This window comes from Bubalus bubalis, chromosome 3 (assembly GCF_019923935.1).
Source record: "Bubalus bubalis isolate 160015118507 breed Murrah chromosome 3, NDDB_SH_1, whole genome shotgun sequence".
NCBI classification, from domain to species: Eukaryota; Metazoa; Chordata; class Mammalia; order Artiodactyla; family Bovidae; genus Bubalus; species Bubalus bubalis.
In genome coordinates, this window is record NC_059159.1 from 130,414,640 (window position 1) to 130,437,654 (window position 23,015).

Below are 23,015 nucleotides of genomic sequence, written 5' to 3' on the forward strand. Positions count from 1 at the left end.
TAGTCATAAGGGATTTGATTTAGGTCATACCTGAATGGTCTAGTGGTTTTCTCCACTTTCTTCAATTTCAATCTGAATTTTCCAATAAGGATTTCATGATCTGAGCCACAGTCAGCTCCCAGTCTTGTTTTTGCTGACTGTATAGAGCTTCTCCATCTTTGGCTGCAAAGAAGATAATCAATCTGATTTCAGTGTTGACCATCTGGTGATGTCCATGTGTAGAGTCTTATCTTGTGTTGTTGGAAGAGGGTGTTTGCTATGCCCAGTGTGTTCTCTTGCCCTGCTTCATTCTGTACTCCAAGGCCAAATTTGCCTGTTAATCCAGCTATTTCTTGACTTCTTACTTTTGCATTCCAGTCCCCTATAATGAAAATGACATCTTTTTTTGGTGTTAGTTCTAGGAGGTCTTGTAGGTCTTCATAGAACTGTTCAACTTTAGCTGCTTCAGCATAACTGGTTGGGGCATAGGGTTGGATTACCATGATATTGAATGGTTTGCCTTGGGAAACGAACAGAGATTATTCTGTCGTTTTTGAGATTGCATCCTAGTACTTCATTTCGAACTCTTTCGTTGACCATGATGGCCACTCCATTTCTTCTAAGGGATTCCTGCCCACAGTCGTAGATATAATGGTCATCTGAGTTAAGTTCACCCACTCCAGTCCATCTTAGTTTGCTGATTCCTAGAATGTCGATGTTCACTCTTGTCATCTCCTGTTTGACCCTTTCCAATTTGCCTTGATTCATGGACCTAACATTCCAGGTTCCTATGCAATATTGTTCTTTACAGTATCGAACCTTGCTTTTATCACCAGTCCCACTCACAACTGGGTGTTGTTTTTGCTTTGGGTCCATCCCTTCACATATATATATATATATACACTCTTTTTTCATATCCTTTTCCTATATTACAGAGTATTGAGTAGAGTTCCCTGTGCTATACAGTAGGCGCATATTAGTTATCTATTTTATATACAGTAGTGTGTATGTGTCAATCCCAATTTCCCAATTTATCCCTCCCTCTCCCCCTTGGTGACCCTTAATTTGTATTGTGCTTGGCTGCTTCTGCACTGTAGTGGCAGAATTGAGTTAATGGGATAGAGACTATAGTCTCTATATTTACTGTCGGACTCTTTACAAAAAAGATTTGTCAATCCCTGGTCTACAGTAGCAATGTCCAAAAAAAAAATCTTATCATGTTAAAGCTGAAAAGGACCTCAGAGGTAATCTGACTCTGTGCTGTCTGGCATAGTAGCCTTTGATCTCATGAGGCCATTGAGCACTTGGAATGTAGCTGGCCAAATTGAGATGCACTGGAAGTATGAAATGCACATCCAATTTTGGAGACTTAGCAGGAAAACAATAATGTAAAATATCTCACCGCAAATTCTTTATATTGATTACACATTGCATTTGGTGGATAGATTGGGTTAAATCAGATGTATCATTACAATTGATTTCAGTTCTTTTTCTTTTTTTCTTTAATGTGGCAACTGTAAACTTTCACATTTCATATCTGTCTCTCACTTTGCTGTGTGTCTTCAGTCTTTATGGCACCTCTCTGTGCTCCTCCTGGGGGTCTTGGCTTGGGTTTTCTCCACCTCCCTACCCTGGGGAGACCTTATGAGACCTTCTGGAATCCTCCTCCCAGCCCTGTCCAAACAGCCAGGACCTCCTAGTAGAGGAGGTACATCAGGAGTAGCATAGGAATGTGAGGACAAAGGGCTTCCGAGGTGGCAAGTGGGCAAAGAACCCACCTGCCAATGCAGGAGACAAAAGATGCGTGTTCGATCACTGGGTCAAGAAGATCCCCTGGAGGAGGGCATGGCAACCCACTCCAGAATTCTTGCCTGGAGAATTGCATAGACAGGAGAGCCTGGCGGGCTGTAGTCCATAGGATCACAAAGAGTCGGACACGACTGAAGTGACTTAGCATGCACACACATGAAGATAAAACCTAAGTGAACCAAGGGATACTCTGAAAAGATGTAAAAAAATGTAAAAAAGATGAAAAAAAATACTCTGAAAGATGATTCAGAAAATTTGAAATTAAGGGAATTGAGGAAATTAAGGAATTTGAGCATTAAGGAAAGCTTTTGAGAAGACATTTTTGACAAAGAGATAGCAGAATTCCTGGGATTCCTAACTAAGGAGGACCACTGGTCATGAGTTGAGGGAGAGAGTTGGAAATTGAAACAGAATCCAGAAAAGCAGGCTAGGACCCCAGGAAGACTGGGCTCTGGCTCCTGCAGAGCTTCAAAGGAAGCTGGCACAAGAGTCCTGAGTGGGAGGTGGGACCCTGTATGACATATCACCAAAGCCTGAAACCTTCCTTAGTCATCAGGATCCAAATCAGGAGATGGGGCTGAAAGGGAGAGATGGGATTTGATGCTTCAAACCTGAGTTTCTTCAGAAAGTGCATGTCCCCGATGCAAATGAAAGTAGAAATATGTGATTTTTCCCATGTCCCCGATCCTGGAAGAGTAATGAAATGACCTCTGTGCAACCCTGCAGTGGGCTGGGCTAGAAAAAGAGGGAATTATCAGAGGTGGGCTAATCAAGCATACCTCAAAAAGTAAAATACTTTATTATTATAAAAACAAATGCCCATTATAATTTGTTCAAACCATACATTGTTATTGTTCCTCAGTCACTCAGTTGTGTCTAACTCTTTGTGACCCCATGGACTGCAGCACACCAGGCTTCCCTGTCCTTCACCATTTCCTGGAGTTTGCTCAAGCTCATGTCTATTGAGTCAGTGATGCCATCCAACCATCTCATCCTTTGTCACTCCTTTCTCCTCCTGCCCTCCGTCTTTCCCAGCATCAGGGTCTTTTCCAATAAGTTGGCTCTTCACATCAGGTGGCCAAAGTATTGGAGCTTCAGCTTCAGTTATCAGTCCTTCCAATGAATATTCAGGACTGATTTCCTTTAGGATTGCCTGGTTTCATCTCCTTGTTGTTTAAGAGACTCTCAAGAGTCTTCTCCAGCACCACAATTCAAAAGCATCAATTCTTTGGCACTCAGCCTTCTTTACAGTCCAACCCTCACATCTGTACATGACTACTGGAAAAACCAAACTGTACACAGAAATATAGTAAAAACAGAAGCTATCTAAAGCTTCTCAACCCAGAAATAATGATTTGGAGACCATTCTTCATTCCTGTCTTGACGTATCCTGGATTACTGAATAGAATCATATCCTACAAGCTCATTTTCTCATAAACATCATCTGTGTGTGTGTGTGTGCGTGTGTGTATGTGTGTGTGTGTTTATTTGAGATCAGTATCTTGGTGGGGGGAGACTTGTAAAGGCTTACTCCTTTCCTTTCTCCTCCCAACCCATATACTTATATAAGAAAGATTGTCATTATTTTACAAAAAAGATCATTTTTACACACTTTTCTGCATTCTGCTTGTTTCACACTTTGTATAAATTTCTCCAAATTATTGGATTGAGAGTTCATTCATTTTTAATGTCTGCATAATATTTATAGTATGGGTGTACTGTAATTTATTCAATTATCCCCACTGATGAGCACTCTCTTTGAAACAATTTTACATATATATTCTTACTCACCACCACTTTTATTTCCATGAAATAAATTCCCATAAGTGGGAGTGCTGGGTAGAAGGGGATATGCATTTTTTAATTTTACTAGCTATTGCCAGATTGTTTTCTAAAAAGACTGAAACAGTTTACATTTCCTTCAGCAATGTGTGTGTAAATTCCCTCTGCCCTGCATCTCCTCCACCGGTAGATATTATTGGTCTTCCTGTTTGCCAGTCTGAGTGTAAAGCGATAATTCAAAATTCTACTTTCATTTGCATTTTTCTGACTTGCAGTAAAGTTTGAGCATTTTTAAAATGTGTTTATTGGCCTTTAGATTTGCTCTTCTGTGAGTTGCCTATACAAATCCTTTATGTGTTTCTCTGTTTGGTTACCTTTTTGTTGGTTTTTAAGAGCTTTTTGTATATTACAGCTATGAATCCTTTATCAATGTGATTTTTTTTTCCTAAATTTATCATTTGACTCCATTCTTATTTTTACAACTAAATTGCAGCACACTGTTTGACCCAGGGGATAGGATAAGAATCAGATATTCAGGGCCTTCCCTGGTGGTCCAGTGGCTAAGATTCCGAACTCCCAATGCAGGGAACCAGGGTTCAATCATTGGTCAAGGAACATAGATCCCACATGCTGAAACTAAAGAGTTCACATGCCACAATTAAAGATCCCACATGCAGCAACTAAGACCCAGCACAGTCAAATAAAATAATTAATTAAAAATTTTAAAAGAATCAGAGATTTTAAGGGTACATAGAACAGACAACATTATGCTCCAGATCCCCTCTGAGGATGGTGGATTGGTTGGCTCAGAATGACAGAACAAAGAGCCACAGACTGGAGGCTTATACGACAGAAACTTACTTTCTCACAGTTCTAGAGCCTGGAAATCCAAGGCCTAGGTGCAGAGGGTAGGTTTCTGGTGAAGCCTCACTTCCCAGCTTGCAGATGGCCACCTTCTTGGTGCGTCCTCACAAAACCACTCTTCTGTGCTTCTGAGGAGAAAAAGAGCAATCTCTAGTGCCTCTTTTCTCCTAAGAACAGCAGTCCTATTGGATCAGGGCCCCACCCTTAGAAAATCATTTAACCTTAATTACTTCCTTAACCTCAGATCATGGACGTGAGTCTGAGTGAACTCCGGGAGTTGGTGATGGACAGGAAGGCCTGGTGTGCTGCAATTCATGGGGTCTCAAAGAGTTGGACACGACTGAGTGACTGAACTGAACTGAACCTCAGATATGCAGATGACACCACCCTTATGGCAGAAAGTGAAGAACTAAAGAGCCTCTTGATGAAAGTGAAAGAGGAGAGTGAAAAGGTTGGCTTAAAGCTCAACATTCAGAAAACTAAGATCGTGGCATCTGGTCCCATCACTTCTTGGCAAATAGATGGGGAAACAGTGGAAACAATGGCTGACTTTATTTTGGGGGGCCCCAAAACCACTGCAGATGGTGACTGCAGCCATGAAATTAAAAGATGCTTACTCTTTGGAAGGAAAGTTATGACCAACCTAGACAGCATATTAAAAAGCAGAGACATTACTTTGCCAACAAAGGTCCATCTAGTCAAGGCTATGGTTTTTCTAGTGGTCATGTATGGATGTGAGAGTTTGACTATAAAGAAAGCTGAGAGCCAAAGAATTGATGCTTTTGAACTGTGGTGTTGGAGAAGACTCTTGAGAGTCCCTTGGACTGCAAAGAGATCCAACCAGTCCATCCTAAAGGAGTCCAGTCCTGGGTGTTCATTGGAAGGACTGATGTTGAAGCTGAAACCCCAATACTTTGGCCACCTGATGTGAAGAGCTGACTCATTTGAAAAGATCCTGATGCTGGGAAAGATTGAGGGCAGGAGGAGAAGGGGACGGCAGAGGATGAGATGGTTGGATGGCTTCACCGACTCAATGGACATGGGATTGGGTGAACTCCGGGAGTTGGTGACGGACAAGAAGGCCTGGTGTGCTGCGGTTCGTGGGGTCGCAAGGAGTCAGATACGACTGAGCAACTGAACTGACTGACTTTCTTTAAGGCCCCATCTCCATATACATGGTCTCATTGGGAGTTAAGGTGTCAATATCTAAAGTTGATGGTACACACAATTCAGTTTCTGATGCATGGGTTCTACAGAAATGAATAAACTCAGAGGGAAAAGGAGGGCTTCCCAGGTGGCACCTGTGGTATAGAATCTGCCTGCCAATCCAGGAGATGAAAGAGACACTGGTTCGATTCCTAGGTCAGGAAGATCCCCTGGAGTAGGAAACAGAAACCCACTCCAGCATTCTTGCCTGGGAAAATTCCATGGACAGAGGAGCCTGGCAGGCTACAGCCCACAGGGTGGCAAAGAGTTGGGCATGAATGAGCACATAGAGTGGAAATAGTATATCTGAGTGACATTCATTCTTGCAGCAACTCCATGCTCTAGCAGGACAATGAAGCAGCTGGATAATCCCCATTCCTCAAAAAATGGCACAGAAATAGCAGAGGAGCCCCTGGCCTGATGGGACCAGGGACAGAAAGCAATCATGTCTTATCAGAAGCCTGCCTTCCAGGGGCCCAGCACCAGGACTGGGGAGTAGCCACGCCTGGATAGACACCTGTGGGAAAGGATGCCTAAAGGGCTATGAGCCTTGGCTCTGTGTTAATTCCCTAGAAGGTAGGTGGGGAGTAGGGGGCAGGGGACCACCAACTCACTGGACTTCGGCTTTCTTCATTCTGACAGAAAAGAGTCCATTTGGTGCAGCCAGAGCACAATCAAGAAACACGTGTAGCAGAACACAGCCCAAGTGAGACCATGCAGCCCCTGAGCTGGGCAGCGCTGGTCCTGGGCGACGAGCAAAGGCTCAAGGAGGGCTGATGTCTAGCCTTTGTCTCACTAGAAGAAGTGTCGAGTAGATACTTCTATCTGCAGCTCCATCCTACTTAGCACCCCTTCATCTCATCAATTCCTCCAAGAGCCATGGCGGGAAATGACCTTAATTGGAAATGAGGACTTCAGCTCTCCTTCCACCAAGTCTCCTTCGAAGGAACACTTGGCATATTGCTCTCATGGACTCCTTTAACCTGACCCTCCAATTTATTCCCCATTAAGGTGGGTACTTTAATGAGGTTATTTGTGGCTGTTAGGCAGAGTCGAGAGCCCACGTGCTTGGGGATGTAGCTGCCCGCTGCACCACACCAGTGCCTGGGTCCTATCCCAGGGGGCACATGCCAATGCCTGTTCACATTTGAGAGCACAGGCACAAGTCAGAAGGAGAACTGGATCAATTACACACCTGAGGTTTCATGTCCTGATTCTCAGACTCTATAATGCTGGATAGTATTGGCCCCACACCATGAAATGGAGAAGACAACAAGCACCACCTGCCCTGGATGTGTGGTGGGGAATATGGTACAGAGGAGAGAAGGACAAGGGGACCCAAGGCCTGGGTGCTGCCATCCCGGGTCCTGCTGTGACTGAAGAGTCATGTGATATTTCACAACACGTCCCCAGTCTAGGACTTGACTTCCCTTCTTCAGTCCTGCCGATATATCCAGGTGACACAGTGGTAAAGGAACCACCTGCCAGGGCAGGAGATGCAGGAGACAGGGGTCCAATCCCTGGGTGGGACGTTCCCCTGGAGGAGGAAATGGCAACCCACTCCAGCATTCTTGCTTGGGAAATTCCATGGACAGAGGAGCCTGGCAGGCTACAGTCCGTGGGGTCACAAAGAGTTGGACACAGCTGAGCGACTGAGCTCACATACACGCTAAGCTTTAGGAGGGCTGCACGTACTGCTTTTCTAGACTAGGTGTCTCTGTTGTTTTGTTATGACCTGCGTTTCAGATGGTATTGTTTTGTTACTAGCATTGTCACATTGGAGCTCAGATCCTTGGAGAAAACTGAAGGTGACTTGCTTTTGTTTTCTTCTTTTGGATCAAATGCCTCCCTGGCTTTTTATTTCCTGGAGTTTCACTTCTGAGCACTCAAAAGTGTTAGCGTTCCTTGGATGCGAGCACCTACAATTACATCTGGAGCTGTTCTCTCTTAATAGTCTGCCCTCCGTCTGAGAAGTTTATCAGTTCTCTTGGAGAGTCCCCACCGTGCCATTAGCATTTGATATGGATGTCACAATTTGCAAGCCTTTTTATCTTTGGAAAAAGCAGAGCAAGGAAAGCAAGCCAGATCACTTGGTCCCCCACTCGGAGTTGCAAACTGATTTTATTTGTGAAACTGGCTTAATTTAATCACCGAGACGAGTGATCCAGGTGATGTTCTCATACAAGCTGGTGACAGGCCAGCCTTCCTCCTTGCTCTCCCAGGCACACATGGGAACAAGCTAAACTCACGCACGCTGTCCTTCCTCCACACTCATCTACCCACAAAGGAGAAAATGCCATCTGTGCAATGCGTGCATTCGTGCTCAGTCGTGTCTGACTCTTTTCAACCCCATGGACTATAGCTCACCAGGCTCCTCTGCCCAAAGGATTTCCCAAGCTAGAATGCTTGAGTGGGTTGCCATTTCCTTCTCCAGGGGCTCTTCCTGACCCAGCATCAAACCCGTGTCTCCTGCTTCACCTGCACTGGCAGGCAGATTCTTTACCACTGTGCCCCCTGGGAAGTACATCCGGGCAGTCGTCCTCAGCACACACTGTAGTGGGGCACTTTGTGTAAGGGACAGAGAGCAGAAATATGGGGACGATGTAAGGGCAGCCAGAGACACGGCACCAGGTAATTTAACATGAATCTCCTATATCCTTACAGCGTCACATCATTGGCAGGGCATTTGTGGGCACACCATATCTTTCAGTCTCTCACATCTCAAGGGCACACACTGTTACTTCTCCTTAGACTGTCCCCATCTGTGCACCTGCCAACACCTTAGGCCAACGTGGCCAACTTCTCCTCCTTCCCAGAGAAATCTCTGACAACCCCATCTACGTTAGGAACCTCTTAGGACTTCCCTGGTGGTCCAGTTGTTAATATCCATGCTTCTGATGCAGGGAGTACTGGTTCAATCCCTGACCCAGAAACTATGATGCCACATGTCTCAACGTGACTAAAAAGTGAAAACTTGATAAATAAAGACATAAATAAATTAGGAACCTCTCCCGCCATTATTCTCCATCTTAACACTCTATTTGTTTTTATAGCACCTAATTATTTTTTGTGTATTTATTTACCTCTTGATTACCTGTCTTTCCCACTGAATGATAAACTTCTTAAAAGAAAAGAATCCAGTCTGTTTTGTTCATCTGGGATTACCAGCCCCCAACAATGCCTAGCATACAGTCAGCACTCAAATATGTGTTGAATAAATCAACTTGATTTTCACAACAACTCTGCAGCTATAGCCATTCTGAAAATAAAGAAACTGAGATTCCTAGAGGTTAGGTAACTTGCAAGTTGCTAATAGCTAGCAAGTGGCGGAGCCAGGATTCCAATCTCATTCCATGCCCTTGTTTACACCACGTTCTTTGAGATAGTCATTCCTTGTGATATGACTTGACCTCTGAACTCCACTATAGCTCCCAGCCTCAGGAAAAGGAGGGAGATTTTGATACACACACACACATACACACACACACACACACGCCTTTGACCTAACTCTTAGCTTATTAGCCACAAAGGACCAGGTGGTGAATTTCACTCTATCATATGTGCCATAATCACATTATCTGACTTACAAATGACCGTGTGAGAACAATTAACATCTCCAGGGCCTTTAAGATGGAACACACAAAGGAAAAATGACAGAATGTTATAATTAGACAAGACATTTTGCATATAGGGAAACTGAGGCTCCATTGAATGGGAGTGATTTGCCCAAGGTCATTACAGAACCAGCATCGGGTCTCCTCATTCTTGGTCCAGTAACCATTTCCATAAAATCAATCACAGTGAACACACAATAAATTGTATCTGGAGACCAGTCCTGGGTGCTCATTGGCAGGACTGATGCTGAGGCTGAAACTCCAGTACTTTGGCCACCTCATGTGAAGAGTTGACTCATTGGAAAAGACCCTGATGCTGGGAGGGATTGGGGGCAGGAGGAGAAGAGGACAACAGAGGATGAGATGGCTGGATGGCATCATCAACTCGATGCACATGAGTTTGAGTGAACTCTGGGAGTTGGTGATGGACAGGGAGGCCTGGCATGCTGTGATTCATGGGGTCGCAGAGTCGGACATGACTGAGCGACTGAACTGAACTGAACTGAACTGAATCACTGATCATCAATGCTGATAGCGTTCTTCATCTGGCTTTTCAAAGCTTGATCGCTGAACAATGTGTACAGGAAAGCCTGCTCTGATTTTGTGAGAATGTTTCATATGTGAAAGTTGGGCTTCAGGTGTGTTTTGCAAGTTGCTAAGTATTTGTGTTAAGCTATTGCTTCAAATAGTCAAATATTGCTTCAAGCCTGTGTCTTTTTCTTATTCTTCCAACTCAGCCTCTCACATTAATGCAGTAAGTAGCCAGCATTGCTCCTAAGCATTGTTAAGAGATGTGCCCAGCTTCCCAACTGATCAATGTTCTTTCTCCAATAAAAAAGTTAAGGGCTTCCCTGGTGGTCCAAAGGTTAAGAATTTGCCTATCAGTATAAGGGACACTTGTTCGATCCCTGCTCTGGGAAGATCCCACATGCCACAAGGCAATTAAGCCCATCCACCACAACTACTGAAACCCTCACACCCTAGAGGCCGTACTCTACAATAAGAGAAGCCACTGCACTGAGAAGCCCACACACCTCAACTAGAGAGTAGCCCCTGCTCACCACAACCAGAGATAGCCTGAGTGCACAGCAGCAAAGACCCAGGGAAGCCAAAAATAAAATAAGTGAACAAATAAATCTTTCTTTAAAACGCTTAAAAGATGACATGTGTATGCTGGGAAGACACTGGTCTAGAGATGCAAAAGAAGTTTTTGCACAAACTTGGGTATCCTAGCTTAAAGAATTGGAAATTAAAAGGAAAGTTCCCTAAAAGAGGAAGATTATCAGAAAAAGAATCCCAGAGACTTTCCTCCAAAAGTATAAGCAAAGAACACTACCAAGATAGAGACCGGCTCTGGTGGCTGAAGACAGAGAACCAGACTTAGCCCACATACCAGAGAGAGGCTCGGAATCAGATTTCAGATCCATTCTAGAAACAAGCATCACTCAGCTCATGCACAAGTCTGCTGGCCATGCCCTACAGAGGTTAGCATGGTGTACATAGACAGTCCATGGCTATACAGGCCATCTCACACACATGTGTGCACATACCCACATAGGTATACACATGTACACACATGTGCACACTCAGTCACATGTCCTGTTCTCTTGCTCATGATACTCCCTCTGCTTGGAATAGCCTCTCCCACTTGGTGCTCTGGAAAGCCTCTTGAAGACTCAGCTTCCATGGCCTCTTCTCCAGGCACCTTCCCTGGTTCCTTCCGTCTCTTCCTGGGACCTCTCCCATGTTCTGTTGTTCCCAGAACAACACTCTGTGCTCACCCCCATGACAGCCCAGCATCATGCCACAATTACCCACCTGCACAAGTGGCTTCCCCCCCAGACTCTGTGAGCTCCTTGAGAATCAGGGCAGTGTCTTGTGTGTCCTTGCGTCTCCATCACAGGACATGGTGCTGAGTCCCCTGCAAATGGTTGTCAAATGGTTAAATGGATGGATTTCCTTGCTTGGGAGTGGAGATGCTAGGATCGTCTCCCAGACTATACTACATAACATAACATGACATGTTTTATCAGAAATCCTGATAACATTAACACTTGTCACACAACCAGGGGATTTTCACCCCAATTAAATATGGCTGTGGAGTCCAGTTAAACAATGGGAGGTAAAAACAGAAAGATAATAGGGAAGGAAGGACACTTTATTTGTGTCTTGGGGCCACCTTAACAAGTACAAACTGGGGACTTCACCAATAGAAATTTCTTTTCTCATGGTTCTGGAAACTGGAACTTCATGATCAAGGTGTGAGAAGGGTTGGTTCCTCTTGAGGGCTGTCAGGGAGAATCTGCTCCAGGTCTCTCCTACAGTTTCTGGTGCTTGGCTGGCCATCGTTTGCCCTCCTTGCTCAGATCTCTGCTTTCACATGTCACTGTCTGTGTCACCTCACAGTCTGTCTCTGTGTATATCTGCCTCTGTCTCCTAATTTTCATCCCTTTTTTAAATTGTATAGTTGATCTACAATGTTGTTAGTTTTAGGTGTAGAGCAAAGTGATTCAGATATATATATATATATATATATATATATATATATATATATAATTCCCAGGTGGCTCAGAGGGTAAAGAATCTGCCTGCAATGGAGAAGACCCAGATTTGATCCATGGGTCAGGAAGATCCCCTGGAAAAGGGAATGGCTACTCACTCTGGTATTCTTGCCTGGAGAATTCCATGCACAAAGGATCCTGGCGGGCTACAGTCCATGGAGTTGCAAAGAGTCAGACATGACTGAGCAACTAATGCTTTCACTTTCTTATGTACACACACACACATATACATATACATTCTTTCAGCTTCTTTCCATTATTAGGTTACTACAAGATACTGAGTTGAGTTCCCTGTGCAATGCAATAGGACCTTATGGTTTATCTATCCTATATACAGTAGTGTGTATCTGTTAACCCCACACACCTAATTTATCCCTCCCCTTCCTCTTTATGTAAGAATACCAGTCATATTCTCAGAGAAGGCAATGGCACCCCACTCCAGTACTCTTGCCTGGAAAATCCCATTGGTGGAGAAGCCTGGTAGGCTGTAGTCCATGGGGTCGCTAAGAGTCAGTCACTACTGAGCGACTTCACTTTCACTTTTCCCTTTCGTGCATTGGAGAAGGGAATGGCAATCCACTCCAGTGTTCTTGCCTGGAGAATCCCAGGGACAGGGGAGCCTGGTGGGCTGCTGTCTCGGACACAACTGAAGCGACTTAGCAGCAGCAGCAGCAGTGACCTCATATTTGCTTGATTACTTCAGTAAAGAGCCCGTTTCCTAATAAGATCACATTCTGAGATACAGAGGGTCAGGGCTTCAGCAAAGCTTGGAGGGGGACACAATTCAACCCATGAGTCCATACTCAACACTGGCAGACTAGAGGCATACAATCTTAGTTCTTTGACCATTCTGTCTCATTTTCCTCTGTAAAACTGTGGAAGAATTTGTGCTCGTACTGTTGTGGATTTGACAAAGTGGTTTTGGTTTTTTTGTTTGTTTGTTTTTTGTTTTTTTATGATTTCTTCCTTCCTCCACCTACTCTGCGGAATCCTCTACTATTAGTTCATTGTAACCCGGCTGCTACAGAGCAATCCTTCCCAAAATACTTGCATGTTCATTTAGATTCTTAAAGATGGGATGGGCTTCCCTGGTGGCTCAGTGGTAAAGAGTCCACCTGCCAATGAAGGAGATGAAGATTCAACCCCTGGTCCAGGGAAGATCCCCTGGAGAATAGGGATGGGAACCCAATCCAGCATTCTTGCCTGGGAAATCCCATGCACAGAGGAGCCTGTCGGGCTACAGTCCATGGGGCTGCAAAAGAGTTGGACATAACTTAGCAACTGAACAACAACAGAAGATGGAATAGATTTCAAGATCCAAAGATGTTCCCCCATGATAGTGGTGTTCCAGACACAGTAGTAGAAGAGGTATGGGAGGGAGGGGGTGTGAGTGAAAGAGACAGAGCGCTAGAATTAGGAACATCAGGACAGTCCAGCTGTGTTCCCTGCCTCCTGCCTCCTGGGGACATCATGAGGTCAAGGGAAATCCCAAGCGACAGTACAGGAGAGGATCCAGAGGAACAGATTGTGGGTGCAGCTAGGTGTGGTGCCTGGAGTTGCAAGGCTGCCACGTGAGATATATCCAAACCACATAACTACATACACAGTGGGTGGAGAGAAACACCAGGTCCCAGTGAGGGCCATCAGCGTGGGGCATTGCTGTCAGCAAGAACATGGCCTGAGGTCTGGATACAGGCTCTAGTCCAGCACCTCCACCAACCCGCATGTGAAACTGGACCATCTCTTCCTGATTCCATAGACTCACTTTCCCCATCAGTAGGATAGAGACTAGGATGAGGCAGAGGTGGGATTGCAAGGCTGATTTGTAGCCCCTTCCCATTTGTACACCCATCTCCAACATCCCCTCCTTGCCAGGAAAAACTATCACCACAGCAGCAAACAAGGAGAAAGGACAGCAAAAGCCAGCCAAGCCTTCATCTGCTCGCTCACTCTAAACAGAAATCACTTACCCTAAACGGCAATCAGTCCCCGATGGCCTCCTTTCCAAACGCCCGTGTATGACAATGAGTGATTTGTAACAACATCCAATCAGGCGCACCTAACCTTCCTGTAATTGCCTGTCCTTTTCAGCGTTCTTAAAAGCTTTCCAGTGGAAGAGAACAGAAGCTCCTTGTCAGAAGGAGGCTATTATACAGAGGAGAGAGACAGCCCCCCATTCCCTTCCTTCCTTCCAGCCCAGGCATGCACCCCTCAGTCCCCACACCCGGCAGAGGGCATCAGGAATCAGCATCTGCCTGATGTCACCATGGAAGCAGCACCTACCTGTTGGTGTAAGTCACCAGCTATTCCCATCCCCACCCAGCTTCCTTATTGACACTCAGAACCCTGAGGGCCAGAGCAGCTCATGGCAGGCCATGCAGAGTTCCAGGTTTGCTTTCAGGCTGGAAGAGGTGACCTCAGCAGCATTTTTAGTTCACACTGAACATCGCTATAAAAATAAGCAAGATAGGACACCGGAAAGGTCCAGGCTCTTGCCCCGAGGTTATAAGGACCAAGGCAGTGCTCACCCCAGCAGGCTGGGATCCTGGACACGCCATGCATCCATGCTGTGTGCTCTGAACAAAAAGATGGCACCCTACCACTGGCCTAGGAGTGCCAGGAGTCTCACGGGGTTCTCTCAGACCCACCACCAGCTCCTCTCCAGCGATGCCAGATAAGACTGAGGACAGGAAATCACACAGCTCAACACCGGGATTCAGAAGTCTACCAAGTTACAGTCAAAAAGGGCACAAGAATGAGGCTGGAGGGTCCTGGGGGCTAAAACTATGGGTTGAAATTCTCCATGAGAGGAAAGTCATATGGACTATGCATTAAACTCAGTTGCTACATCACGTCTGTTTTGAAAACAGGAGATTTCTCACTCTTCCAGCCACACACACTGTGTGTGTGTGTGTTAATCAGTCATGTCCCACTCTTTGTGACCCCATAGACTGTAGCCCCCAGGCTCCTCTGTCCATGGGATTTGCCAGGCAAGAATACTGGAGTAGGGTGCCATTCCCTTCTCCCCATACACATCACGCTCACTCTGAATCCCTTGACTTAACTGAATTTACACGCTCATCCAACAGGTGTTTGTGGAACATCTGGGTGAGAAAGGGCCGTGCTAGGCAGGCACTATAGAGATGGAGGGAAACCGTGACACAGGTCTTGCCTAGCTTGCTGTACACTGGGGAGTGTGTTGGGGGGCAGGGAAGCCTTATTCAGGTGACTGATGACTGGTCTAGAGTGATACAGTTTACAGGAGGATCAAGGCCAGGGCACCCACAGGGAGGAGAGATGGTGTCAGTGGCCCTAGTTGGGTGGGAGTGTGGAAGTCAGGAAGTTGGGTGATGGGTAAAAAAAGGAGGGGGAAGGATGGCAGGAGGTTTGGGTAAAAAGGGAGGGGAATGGCAAGAGGTTGGGTTTCCAAGAAGGATATGACTGAGGGCAGCATGGAGGGTGTGGCCAGCAAGGCACGTGGGGGCCAGGGCGTGTGGGGGTATAAATGCCCACTGAAGGGTCTGAATCTTCACATCATAGAGCCTCAGAGCCAGAAGATTCTAGAAAAGTTGTCTGGTCCGACTTGTCTCCTGTGGCCGAGGTGGCCCCTCACCCATATGTTAGGAAGCTGGACTGTTGTTTTTCCCTCATTGAGCACAGTCTCCTACAAAGAGAGATACTGTGTAAGTTCTCTAAGAGACCACGTCTCACACTGGTTTAGACCCTAGACCAAGACCCAGCAGGGAGCTGGGAATGGCACCTGCTCCCAGGTCTGCTGACTGGCTGATCTTCCAAGAGAATAGAAAATGCTTCCTTTAGGGGTAACACATTGCTCCTTTGCCCCTTATCCCACGGCTCTTGGAAGGTAGAAAGGGAAAAATTGCCCAATTTCCTTTTGAACAGAGCCCTACTATCTCTTCTTTTTTGTGCTCAGCTGGGATGGCTTCATTCCAGATGACGCTGAGCATGCACACATGCACACACAAACACATACACGCATGCACACCTAAACATGCCACACACGCATGCACACAAATGCAGTCCCCCACACATTAACACAGAAGTGGGAGCATTCTGCATATGTTTCTAAAATGGGGTCTGTGCACTAACCATTGTCCAAGCATTAAATCTTTAATAGTCTCGTGTCCTCAAAATATAGGTCAAACTGACATCACCAAGAATCCTCTCCCAGCCCTGCTACGTGCGTGTACATGCACACACATGCATGTGTAAAGTGACAGACATGGCAAAGAGCCTGGGGGAGAGAGGAAGCATATACAGATGGTCCAAAACAGAAAGTGATTGGTGATGCAAAGAAAACCAGGCCTGGAAAGACAGACAGACTAACCAACAGAGAGTAACACACGCAGACGAGTGAAAGCGAGGGACAGTACGGTAACTGACAGAGTAGATGCTGCTTTCCTACCAGAGCCATGAGCTTCCGCAGACCTTCATTCAGACTTGAGCCCTGCTCTGTTCTCCAAGAATGGCCCAAAGAAAGGGAATCTTTCCTTCCAGTCTTTGCAAAATAGTAACTATTTTACCACCAGACTAGACTTCCCTCCTGAATACACTTCCCAGCCTCCACCTCCCACCTCACACCCTTTTCACCAGCGCTGGAGGTCAGTGAGGCCCAGGTCCACCCACCTGTTCCAGGAGGGAGAGACAGTCCACAGTGTCCCTCCCCCGGGCACCCCTGCCATCTGCTGTTTCCCGCAGCCTCTCTTCACATCCACTCTGTGGGATCCTGAAGAAACTGTTCTCAGCAACTCAGCCCAAAATATCCTCTCCGCCACCAACTCAATCCTACTCTTCCCTTAAGGTCCACCTCCTTCAAGACTCCTTCCCTGGGATTTCCCTGGTGGTCCAGCAGTTAAGACTTCCCACTTCCAATGCAGGAGGCCTGGGTTCTATCACTTGTCAAGAAATTAAGATCCCATATGTCATGTGGCATGGACAAAATATAAAATAAAAATTAAAAGGACCACCACCCCCACTTGCCCACCTGCTAGCCCAGCCCAGTCCAGCCTGCCTCTCCTGCCCCAGGCATGGCACAGTGGGCACTGGGGGCATTGGAGAGCTCACACCTGGTAACTCCCTGCTTTGCCCCTCGACCCAGCCTCAGACCATAGGACTGCTATAGATAGGGCCCCCAGCTCTGTTTCTCTGTGCCTATCCCCTCTACTCAGCCTTTAGGAACTGCCTTGTTTCTGCTCCAAGATTAAGAAGCATCTATGAATGGACCAACTGATAAAAGGAGCTTATATTTCCCTAAAACATTGCCTTTTATCCAAAGCCCTGTGGACTCATGAGGGAATTTCTCTTCCCTCATCATCTTCTCTCACATGAAAAGTTTACCGTTTCAGTCTAGTTCCTTTATGAGCACAGTCCTTCCACCCGCCGCCTGCCTCAAGCATCAGAGCAGTGTCGTTACCAGTCCATGCCCTGCACACCTCACCACCATCAGGTCCCTGGTGTCTGTGGAAGAAAACAACTCCTACAGTGTCACAGAGGAGCCCATGGCAGGCCCAGCATGCATTAAACTGCAAAACTCTTAATACACTTTGAGGGACTTCCCTGGTGGTCCAATGGTTAAGACTTTGTGCAGCCAGTGCAAGGGGTAGGGGTTCAATCCCTCATCAAGGAACTAAGATCTCACATGTTGTGAAGAGTGGCCAAAAGATAAAAATAAATGAAGGAGTCCCCATCCAAAGAAATCCTTTGATATTTTCCCATCACCATCCATTTTCTGTTTTTCCCTACCAGCTACAGGTAGCCCACACTCCCCTTCCACTCTAACCATCATTTATTCCATCTTGGTAGGAAATGGGCTGATTAATTCATTTCCCCTCACACCCACAACTGCATCTCCTTGCCAAGCTGTGAATTCTGCCCAGATATTGAATTCCTTAAAAGTAAGAGCCACTGCTTTTTCATCCTTGTATTCCTAGAACCACGCACAGTTATTGGAATTAGTCGACAAGCAAGAAATGTGGCAGGATGAAAGAAAAGGATGGAAGGAAGAGAATGGGGAGGAAGACAAGAAGGAAGAAATGAAAGGAAGGAGGGAGGGAAGCAATGGACCAAGGAATCAAGTTTTGGCTGAACTTCAAGTAGAAGTCCATCTCTCCACCTGGCCCAGGACAGATGTCATCTGACCAACGACATCAAACCCTTTCAGCACGTCTCTCTGTTCCTCAGTGTCCTCATCTTGACTGATGCTGATAAAACAGGACCTGCCTCAGAGGGCCCTGCTGCCTCTGCTAAATCACTTCAGTCATGTCCGACTCTGTGCAACCCCATGGACTGCAGCCTATCAGGCTCCTCCATCCATGGGATTTTCCAGGCAACAGTACTGGAGTGGGGTCCCTTTGCCTTCTCCCCCAGAGGGCCCTGGTAAAGCCTAAATAACCTACTGTGCACACAGCTCTGGGAGCAGCGCCTGCCACACAGTAAACCATCATGCATTAACCACTGTCTTTATCAGTCTCATCATCATGGGAATGGACTGTGTGGGCCACACAGGCCCACACCTGGTTGCAAGAGGCAGCCTCGTCTTGTTAGCAGAGTCCTACTCCAGGTGAAGGTACAGACCGGCAGGAGCATCTTCACCACGTGCTCAGCTGTCTCCCGTTGTGTGCACTTGAATTTGTGGTTTATGGGGGCTAGCTGGGTGTGTGCTTTGTGCCTCATGGTGTAATAACTTTGCCGGGAACTTACTGCAAACACTGAACCACAATCATGCTTCATTGATGCCTCTTTGTTGGAAATCAAAGAACAGGTGAGCAAAGTTTCCAGACAACTGAAACTGATGTTCTTAAGCATAAGCTTACTTTCTTTTGTTTTTTCTTTTCTTTTTTTCCTTCTTTCCTTTTCTTTCCTTCCTTCTTCCTTTCTATCATTCTTTATTTCTTTCTTTCTCATCCTATCACTTTTTTCTTTCTCTTTTCTTTCCTTCCTTTCTTTCTTTTTTATCTTTCATTCTGTTCTTCCTTCCTTCCTTTCTCTTTTTCTTTTTCTTCTTCTTCCTTCCTTTCTTTCCTTCTATCATTTGGGTGAAAGTAATTCCCCATACATCCTGACTCCATTATGACTCCATCATTGTTCAGTGACTGGCAGCAGCTCAGGTGTAGTGGAAACGACACTGGACCCCAAATCAAAATGCTCTGCAGTTTGGTCCCCTCTGGTCCCATCACCCAGCCACTGTCACAAATAAAAGATATCATGTCTGTGAAAGTGCTAATAATTGAGTATTCTCAGAGGGGCCCTGGAGAATTCTGGAGGCTTCAGAGCCATTTACTCTACACTAAATAGCCCCCCCCCCCCCCCTCCACAATGCTGAGCTGTAATTCTTCCAACTCTTCCACTGCTGTTAGCTTTTCTGGTTGGAGTGCCCCCAGTGCCTTCCAACTCTGCTTCCAACTCTTACAGCTCTCCTCACCCTGTGACCACCACTTCCTATCAACCACACAATCCTAACCTACCCGTCACTTTCCAGCCACTTGTCCTGTCCTCAGGGATGGCCACATGAGTGCCCAGAGACCCTCCAGCAACTCAGGAGCTACCTGCATAGTCCAGACCTCGAGGGGCCGTCCATCTGTTGACTGAAGCCCTCCTCCTGTCCCTCCCAGCAGGGTCAAGGCCACTACTCATAGCAAGTGTTCAGGATGAAAAAAACAGGGAAATTTATTTCTTTCTGCCACAAAGAAAGCCATTACAAAACCACTCAGCTAGGAAGGAAGAGTTCACCAAGCACACAAACCCCGATAAGCATCTCCTTGCTTGCTTAGACTTTTTCCACCCCTTACACACAATTCTGAAACTAGGAAAGTGACTGGGTCTTCAAGTAGGTTTAATAATCTCCCTGGGACATTGTGGGGAGATAAGGTTTCAGGCCAGAGCTCACGGCAGCCTCACCATCCGCGGCTGCACAGGCTGTTTGTAGCTCGCTTGCTGTGGGACATCAGTCCTCAGAAGAACCTAGGCCTCTCTTGGAAACCGGGATCAGACTGGGAAGGAGTCCTGCCCAGACTCCCCTACACTCTCAGAGGACTGGGGGTCTGAAGCCCCTGGGACTGCAAAGGCTCCTGGAGCCCTGCTGGGGACCTGGCCTGGGCTGAGGTCAGGCTGACACAGCAGGCTGCAGCCATCCATCTGCTTGGCCAGAAAAACATATCGAAGCCTTCACAGCCACTGTGTCAGCACCTCTATGCTATGAGGTGCTCCAGGGCCCCAAATTCATTTTAATTTTCAATGTAGAGAGTGGTCATTTTCCTAAATAGGACGAAACTCCCTGCTTTCAGAAACAGAATACACAGAGCACAGATTAGTCTTTTTGGTTATTCACCCACATGATTGTTATGGAAGCGCCGTGAAGATGCGGACTTTTGTGTCTCTGCTCCCGACCTTGTCCTCGGTGCCTAGAACCATGCCTGGCATCTGCAAGATGCTCAGAAAACATAAGCAAGGCACCTTCCCATGCATGGCTCTGGGCACCAGAGGACAGATGGGTAGATTTCTCTGTTCCTGGCAGAGCTCATGGTCCAGCCTGTGATGTTTACACTCGAATAGAGTGACTCCGCAACACAGGCTGCCCACTAGGGAACTTTTTGAGCCACGGCATCTGTGTTTTAACATCTGTCTTCCCATTCTCTTTGCTAGACTGTCAGTTGTCACTTAAATTGCATGGAATTGAAAACAGGATGTGAGGTTGAGATCATTCTCAAGAAGGGCAGGTGTGTGGCTAGACAGCACCTCTCCATCACAACACAGAGCCTTGCGTGCCTCTTCCCATTCATTCCAGCTGGTGGTGCTGACTGAAAAGAAGCCCTTCAAACCCCCGATCCAATACAAGAGTCATGTTTTGCAGGTGAGGAGGCTGAGCCCCAAAAGTGAAGTGACACTTCAGGTCAAGCAGCACAGGGAAGCAAGATAAGACCAGTGTTCAGGTCTTCTGAGTCCTAACCTAGGACTCAAGGCTCTGAGCAGCTGTGAGCCTGCTTCTCTCATCCTGGCCACAGACTCACCCTAATTTTCTATTGACTGGGGATGGGGTAGGGAAGATAAATGAGCTTGTTAAAACTATTCCTAGAGTGGAAAATATATAGACATTGTTCCTACTTGCTCAGCATCATATGTCATCATGAAAATGAAAATAAAGTTAATGAGGCACCACTACACACCTATTAGAATGACCCGAATCCAAAACACTGACAGCATCAGATGTTGGCAAGAACACGGAGCAACAGGAACCCTCATCTGTTGCTAGTGGTGACGCAAAACGGTACAGCCACTTTGAAAGAAAGTTTGGCAGTTTCTTAAAAAACTAAACATACTCTTACCACATCATCCAGCAATTGCACTGCTTTCTATTTACCCACATGAGCTGGAAAACCATGCCCACACAAAGACCCGCAGATAAGTTTATAGAAGCTTTACCTATAATTGCCAAAACTTGGAAGCAAATATGATATCCAACAGGGGAATGGATAAACAAACTGTGATACATACAGAAAATGGGATATTATTCAGCAATAAAAGGAAGTGTGCTATCCAGTCGGGAAAAGACATGGAGGAAACTTACATGCTTATGAGTACGTGAAAAAAAGCCAATCTGAAAAGGTGACATGCTGTATGATTTCAGCCTTATGACATTATCGAAAAGGTAAAACTACCAGAGACGTAAAAAGATTGGTAGCTGCCAGGAGGTTGCAAAGGAGAGAAAAGATAGATAAACTGACAGAGCACAGGGGATCTTTGGGGCAATGAAACTATTATTCTATCTGATACTGTAATGGTAGATACATCTCATTACATGTTTTTCCAAATCCATAGAATGTACAATATCAAGAGTGAAGCGAGTGTCAAGTACGGGCTGTAGTTAAAAATAATGGTTCAATATTGTCTCATTAATTGTAATAAATGTACCACCCGAATGCAAAATGTTGATAGAGAAAACCAAGAAGGGAAAGAGGGAATGATATATGGCAGCTCACTGTACTTTCTACTCAATTTTTTTAAACCTAAAAGTGCTCTAGAAAATAAAGGCTTTTAACTTAAAAAAAAAAAACTCTGTCTAGAGTGAAAATATATAGGCACTGTCTTCTTGGTAAAATCATGAGCTTTAGTCCCTGGGTCAGTGACACTTACTGGGAGCAGGAGACGGGCTGACTGATCTCTGTCATCTGGTCCAGCTACAGTGAGTGTCAGGATCTGAGTGTTAACTTGAACACAGTTCTTGATTCTAAGTACCCTGCACCTGGTACTAAGCCAAGCTGACACTGAACAGAGAAGCTGTGATCTGGGGCCATCAGGGCTGTGTTTTAAGAGTCCTTTCCACTCCATCAGTTGACAGAGGAGAGTGTGTTGACCATGTCTCAGCATCCTCTATATCATGAAAATGACTCCGGATGCCTGATCTGAATCCCACTGCCAGGCTCGGCCCCTCCTCTCCTTGCTCTACCCTTAGGGATCCTTGGTAAATGCCAAGAGTCCTTCAGCATCAGAATGCAACCTGTTGGGGGGATTGAAAGTAAGACCTCCACAGCAGAAGCCACTCAGGGACACGCAGCAGCCTTTGGGCTAACGTATTGACACAGCATCACGTGCAGGCACAAGCGATAAAGACTCATCATTTTGCTAAAGCCCTCTTTATTCACCCTGTACTTTTCCACACATTTCATTTCCCATCATGGCTGACTGCCTTGAGCATTCATGTGAAAACAGATTTTTGCCTGTGTGTGTTACTCCCCGTCTCCTCCCAATAATGCAGTTTATTGGATTCTCAGAAATGACAGAAACACTTGGTGTGTTCATGAGGGAGAAATAAACAGAAAGGGAAGTAAAATAACCAGTGACACAGACAGGGAGAGGGGCCGGGGCCTGTCATTTGCTGGGAACAGTGAATTCAAAGCTGTCATGGGTCGGTAGAAGGGTCCCTGGTGAAGACGTCATTTAACAGATGAGGAAACTGAGGCCCAGAGAGGTGAGTTCCCCCAAGCTCTCTGTGTGGAGGAGGATGACTGCTGTTGGCTCTTTATTGATTTCTTTATTTTTTTAACCAGAAACGATTAGAAAACAATATATTTATTTATTTACTGTTTTATATTGGCATACCGCTGGGTCAGGAAGATTCCCTGGAGTAGGAAATGGCGACCCACTCCAATATTCTTGCCTGGAGAATCCCATGGACAGAGGGACT

General features: G+C 46.0%; 1 long non-coding RNA gene across 2 annotated transcripts in view; it reads right to left on the reverse strand.

Annotated features, from left to right (window-relative positions):
- Positions 1-16,579, reverse strand: part of LOC123332880 — a 76,994-nt gene extending 60,415 nt beyond the window's left edge. Inside the window, exons 1-2 of one of the 2 annotated variants that reach the window (XR_006550036.2) lie at positions 16,463-16,579; positions 11,073-11,175 (exon numbers count right to left, since the gene is read on the reverse strand). This is a non-coding gene — a long non-coding RNA (uncharacterized LOC123332880). Of the gene's footprint in view, positions 1-11,072; positions 11,176-16,241; positions 16,419-16,462 lie in introns of those variants that run through there. The other variant, XR_006550035.2, reaches the window with a different exon arrangement.
- Positions 16,580-23,015: the final 6,436 nt, after the last annotated feature.